The sequence below is a fragment of the Chroicocephalus ridibundus genome, chromosome 7 (assembly GCF_963924245.1).
Source record: "Chroicocephalus ridibundus chromosome 7, bChrRid1.1, whole genome shotgun sequence".
NCBI lineage: Eukaryota > Metazoa > Chordata > Aves > Charadriiformes > Laridae > Chroicocephalus > Chroicocephalus ridibundus.
This window is the reverse complement of record NC_086290.1, coordinates 33,881,703-33,887,702: the sequence shown is the minus strand read 5'-3', so window position 1 is coordinate 33,887,702 and position 6,000 is coordinate 33,881,703. Positions and strand designations below refer to the sequence as shown.

The window sequence follows — 6,000 nt, the reverse complement described above, 5'->3', positions numbered from 1 at the left end:
TGTCTGTGTATGAATATTGTCAAAATAAAAGCTAAAAAAATTTCAGGGAAGTTGACTTATAAACATTTAATTTTTAATGGATACCGAAACTCAAGAGATCATAAACTATTGAATCTGCAATCCAGAGAGTCAGCTATACCAGGACCCACAGCAAATGCTTCCTCGAAGACATCTCTTTCTGATTAGGGTATGGACTAGGACGTTAAAAGCAAAAGCAATCATACTTCTTTAAGTTAACTTCAAAAAGCTTCAAAAGAAGTAGTATTTAAGTTTCAAAATTTATATCAAGGACTTCATAAGAAGAACTATAAAATTTTTAAGCAGTATCACAATCATGAGAAGTGACTCCTGCTCGATCACATGATTTAGAGCTGGCTGAAGATTCTGAGATGAGAACATTTCACACTTTCCAGCCTGTTAGGCTACCGCTGGGACAAAAACCCTCACTGGCAGTATATCTGTGAGCTGGTTATCCACTCAAAACATTTTAACTGATGAGCTTACCTGAAATGAATTCACTATTACAAGCTGTACAGCCTTTAAAGATCCATTCCTATTCTTGAAATTAGAGAGTAGTGAGCATCAGAAATCCAAATACCTTAAAACTGTACCAATCACCCAAAAAATAAGTTATTGCCATTTATGAAGATTTCACCAGGAACAAAATGGACTCAACTAACAAGAAACAGAAGGGATAACTCTTAGTTCCTCTAACACAAAATCAAAATGTAAAATAATATTTGGATCAAGTGTTTCCTGGTGGGGGTCACAACCACCTGTGTTTGCAGCTTACAAAGGCATATAAGAGCACCACTTAAAAAAATACCAAAAATCAGCCTTATTAGCAGCTGTAAATCAGTCATCACTGACACAGAACATTTTTAATAGAGGACAGACATATTAGTAAGATACAAGGGGGCAAGTTACAAACACAAGCTAAATGAGTCAGATTTCTCCAGAACCTGAGGCTGTCTAAACAACTACAGAATTCAAAAACAATGCATTAAAAACTCCCTAAATATTAATCATCTCAAATTGCAACACTTTTGAACTTCACAGTTCCTCTCTGAACTTTTTTAGGCTTACTTCCTTTGTTTTATGACTCAAGGCAAATGTAAAGTTTTTGCTTGTGACAGGATGACAGAAAAAGCAAAAGCAAAAAAATCTCCATCACAAAAAATTCTGCAATTCAGTTGTCAAATATTTTTCACATCCCCAAGAACTATTACTTCAACTAAAAAGAAAACCCATGACATTTAGTTTTTTCCTTTGAAGGCATAATTTTGTGAATTTAATGGGAACACAGTCCTGTTAAACATGTTAGCTTCAGCAGAAATGCCAGCTTTTCTGCAATAATATTTAACTTAATGTTCTGAAAATAATTAACAGAGATGACAACAATAGCTTGCTTTAATGACTGCAAAAGCATAGTTTAATGATAAAAATTCATCAATTCTATTTTTCATATTTTTCTTAACCCATATTTAAACTACTCATCAATACTACAATTAAATAAAAAGAAGTCACTATCCGAACAGTATATAGGTACCAATTTGAATTAAACTTTAAGTTACCAACCCAGAACTCTACTACAAGTTACAAACTACAGAAACTTGCTTATTACTGCTGTATGACAAGTAGTTGTTTCAACAAACAGCTTTTGATTTATAAAATTGCTAACAGTTCTCTAAAATGAGATCTACAAATCTATTAAACTTTTAGCTATACATACCCACAGTATCTCACTTATCGAGGAACTATATATCATGTGTATCTGCAATACAGTGTCAAACAACACAGCCATGCGATCAACTAAAATCATACATTCTGGAATGAAACTGGATGTTCTAGTTTATCTGATTAATACCAGCTGGAAGTATTATGAACAGTATTCTGTTTAACTTTACCATACACACTTATCTAGACTGCAGCTCCACTGACAGAGGTACAAAATTACCATGCGAGGCCCTCAAAATTACAGTTTCCACATTTCTTTAAATTATTTGTGACTCAAAGTCTAAGAAGGCCTTACAAGACCTACACTTTCGCATTACAACTTAGCTACATTATTAAACATTGTTAAAACTACTGTTCTGCTTTCTATATTTCGATTTGGATTTTCTGCATAACAGGATTTGCATACAGGATTGCACACATATATCAAGACACTGGCATTGTATTTTGGATCCTTAAAAATACTGATTTAAACTGTATTTTTTTTACTTAAATAGGAAACAAAACTTTTATACCAGGTGAACTGAAACTACCATACTACTTAAACATTACAAAGCCAAACCAATTTACTGTAATTTTTACTGTAAAAAAACCCTCTATTTTACAACCATACAACTTCTCACATTTTCGAACTGTGTTAAACAGAAAAACACTTCGAGAGCCATGTGTTCTGCTAGTTTTTCCTCAGTTACTGTTGGAACGCAGTTTTCTCACTGACTTAATATTAGCTATTCTGAAAAATGGATTTCAGAATACAAAGAACTACCAATTTAATAGGAAAAATATAAACAGTTTTTCAGGGATGATGAATAGACTTCTGATACTTAGAATGAGAAGTAGCAGGAAGCAGAAGTGTTAGTGAACTGGTGAATTCCACTCACCACAAGAAAGTAGTCCTTGATCAAAAATACAGGAGAGAGATAATTTTTGATAACTTCTCTGCCCATCTACAGATTTTTATGCAGTGCTATCTAATAGGGAATGTTAAAACTAACATTTTGCCATATAAATATAACATTAAATAGACAACAGTTGCTAGAAATACCGTAACAGTCAGCTCAGTAGATAACAAAGATACCAGCAGGGTCTCTAAATTCTAGGGGCTGGAAGCCAGAAAGTTAATTTAGTTTGCTAATACACAAATGGGACAAGCAGTGCATAAAGACAAAGATGATTATTTGATGTTAGCTACTGAATGTCCACAGTGCACAGTCCTAACCTGATGTGTTCCCTCCTAGCACATGTGTAAAGCCTTACAGCTATCAATGGGAATCTGCAGAAGACCAAAAAGAATGCTACCCTTCTCCAATCCCCCCAAATCAATGAGGGATCAGGATCTTAACAACTGCAGTTAACTAGATGACTTCCGTATAAGAGCACAGGAATATCCGTACTATGGAAATTTTAAGTCGCAGGAGAATAATGCTGTGTAGTACAAGAGATTAAAAAAAAGTCATGAATGCTAGAATGTCAAGATAACACAATTTTAGGCACTACCCGAGGAAGTGATTTATTTCTTTCTCACTGCATATCATTTGTGTATTCCTGTAATGTAATTACAGAAGTCAGTTATTGTGCCTCAATTGTGCCTATAGAAGGATTCAACTACTGGAAGCTTAAAGGTTCAGTTACTAGTGATTGACATCATGCCATTATTCTTGGCAAGCATTTCGAAGAAAGATGAGCTATAACCTCAATGGAGAGCCTCTGGTATTTCAACAGTGAGCTGTGGTTCTTGGAGGAAAGCCAACATTCAGAGCTTCGTCTTGGTCTCTTCCAGGTCTCACAAATTAAACTGAAGCATTGTTAAGACCTGGTGATACAATCCTAACCAAGAGTACCTCCAGACTGATGCTAGAGGCCTCACAGTAGAATGCTCACTGCATGTATCCTTCTGTGCATAACACTGAATATCCTTCCAAATGATCAAGTTGACATGGAACTACAACTTTTATAAGTATCTGGACTGGAGCCACAATCTGATGACACGTAAATGACTGCACCAGTATTTGTACACTTTCAAGCAATTAGTTCAAAAGACTTCCCTGTAAGCACATGGTTTGTGTTTGGTTTTTTTTAAATATAGTACTCACTGTAAAGTTTGCTTCTTGGATCTCTAAAGCCCTTTAAAAACTGGGAAGTCATGTTTGGTTAACAAATGATGCATTCAAAAAATAAGGACTTGGGACTAAATATTCTGAATCCTGGGTCAAATGCGTATTTGTGTCATGATACAAGAAATAAGGATCTAAGAACACACAACCTTTTCTTTGGCACCTTCAGAAACAACACTTAATTAAAAAAAAAGAGATATTTACTATGTAAAAATTCTTCCACAGAAATGAATTATTGTTAGGATGTGCCAAGACTTCTGTAATATATTTATATTGATGAATTCTAAAATCTAAAAATCAAACAGAACAACTGCACAGATGTTTTTAGCAGTACAGACTGGCTCAGAAACATGACAGTCTACAGCAATGAGTATTTCTCCCCTCAAAACCAGGCTGAGATCCCCATGCATCCAATAAATAGTATATCTTTTTTGATATTTACTGGTAAAACAATCCCCTACTGCTGCTATAATAGCAAGTTTTTAAAAACAGACTATTAAATTATGCTTGTGTAAATTTTTCTACCAAGCAAGAGGCAGAAAGTCACCTGAGGAAACTTGCAACCAAGACACAGCACATGGCTCTCCTTTCACAACAACTTCGAAACATCCTAAGAACAGAAGCAGACTCCGCCTCTCTTCCTGCACAGTATCAAAGAATGATATTGACTGCTAGAATAATTTTTAAAATATATCTACATAGTACACATGGATTATTTACTGACTATAATGCCCACTCTAAGATCTCTGAATGATTAAAAAAAAAAAAACAAACACAAAAGGAAAACCCCCAAATTACTACAGAGCTGAAAAAACTGAAAAGCTCACAGACATTTTACATACATGAAATAAAGACCTCAGTGCTACACAAGCAATAAGCCATAGCTTACCGGAGTGTAAGCCATGACAACTGATTTTTAACCTCTGAGGAATCCTACTTTTACAAAACATAGAAGGAATCCCGCGGGGGGCGGGGGGCAAGAGGCGGGGACAGGGAGGTGAGAGAAAAAAGGAAAAAAAATTATTTTCCTGCAGTTGATGAGTTGATGGGAAAGCAGTATTCCATCTGAACTCATGATACTGCCAAGAGACTGCATTGGTCTTGTAATGGTAAGAAGTCAATTGTTGCCTTTTTCTATAGCTAAAAACATACCATAAAACCAAATGTATTGCTTACCATATGCAAGAAAAATGTCAGCCTTATATAAGTAATTATTAAGCTAGTGGTACAAATTTTATTTTAAAAAGTTATTATTCCCAAGCACTAAAATGATACATAAGTGAAACACTTTATAAAAGAGAATACCAATGGCAAAAAAAAAGTTATAGGTCGAAAACTCTATTGGAATTGAAACAAAATGCATGTAATTTAAATAACCAGATTTTAACCCACAGCACATAAATGCTTTTAACATGTGGTAAGATGGCTTTTACTTTGTAACTAATGGATCTTTTAGGTTTATGTAATCCAGAAATTAAATGTTAAATTTCCCATTTAATAGAACTATGCTGTTTTTCAATCTATGTTAGTACCAAAGTTTATACAGTAGGCTGTGTATCAAACGTCACCATTTTGTCCTGTAGCAGTATTTTTATTAAGAAAGGAAATGCAGGATAAAATCATGGTTTCATGTATTTTTACCTGTCCAAACTACAAAATTTCATTCTATTTCTTTACAAAAAGGAGTGGTATTTTAACTTAGGTGTTTTCAGGCAAATGCTAGAAGTTAGGAAGAATACATCCTCCACGTGATAGGTATGTTAGCAAAGTAGATGGCTAAAAATCTGTTTTACAAAATCTGTAGAAGGTGGGATAAGAGTTTTATCTTCCATTCTGTAATCTTTTCTAGGACGAAAATGGGGACTTCATGTATATCGAGGTCTCACACTCAGACGAATGATGTGAAAAATTTCTTCTCATAGAACACGACCTCAATTCCTAAAGAGAGGGGAAAAAGCGCTGTGTTGTTTCCTCTATTTCAAAGTGTGTCCCATTTACTACATTATTAATGCTTCAATTAAAAGTTACAGTCCATTTTGATATTACATCAGCTCGATAGCCTTAGTTCAAAAAAGGAAAATCAGATTTTCAGCTTTTAGAATACTTGTACTACTCTGTTTATTCTTCCTAAGATCAAATTCTCTTCCAGTCT

General features: G+C 34.5%; 1 protein-coding gene across 1 annotated transcript in view; it reads right to left on the bottom strand.

Moving 5' to 3' along the window:
- Positions 1–5,184: 5,184 nt before the first annotated feature.
- BOLL (boule homolog, RNA binding protein) overlaps positions 5,185–6,000 on the bottom strand; it is a 28,190-nt gene continuing 27,374 nt past the window's right edge. Inside the window, exon 12 of the mRNA XM_063341824.1 lies at positions 5,185–5,786. The gene's annotated coding sequence lies outside the window, so the exon portion shown is untranslated. The remainder of the gene's footprint in view (positions 5,787–6,000) is intronic.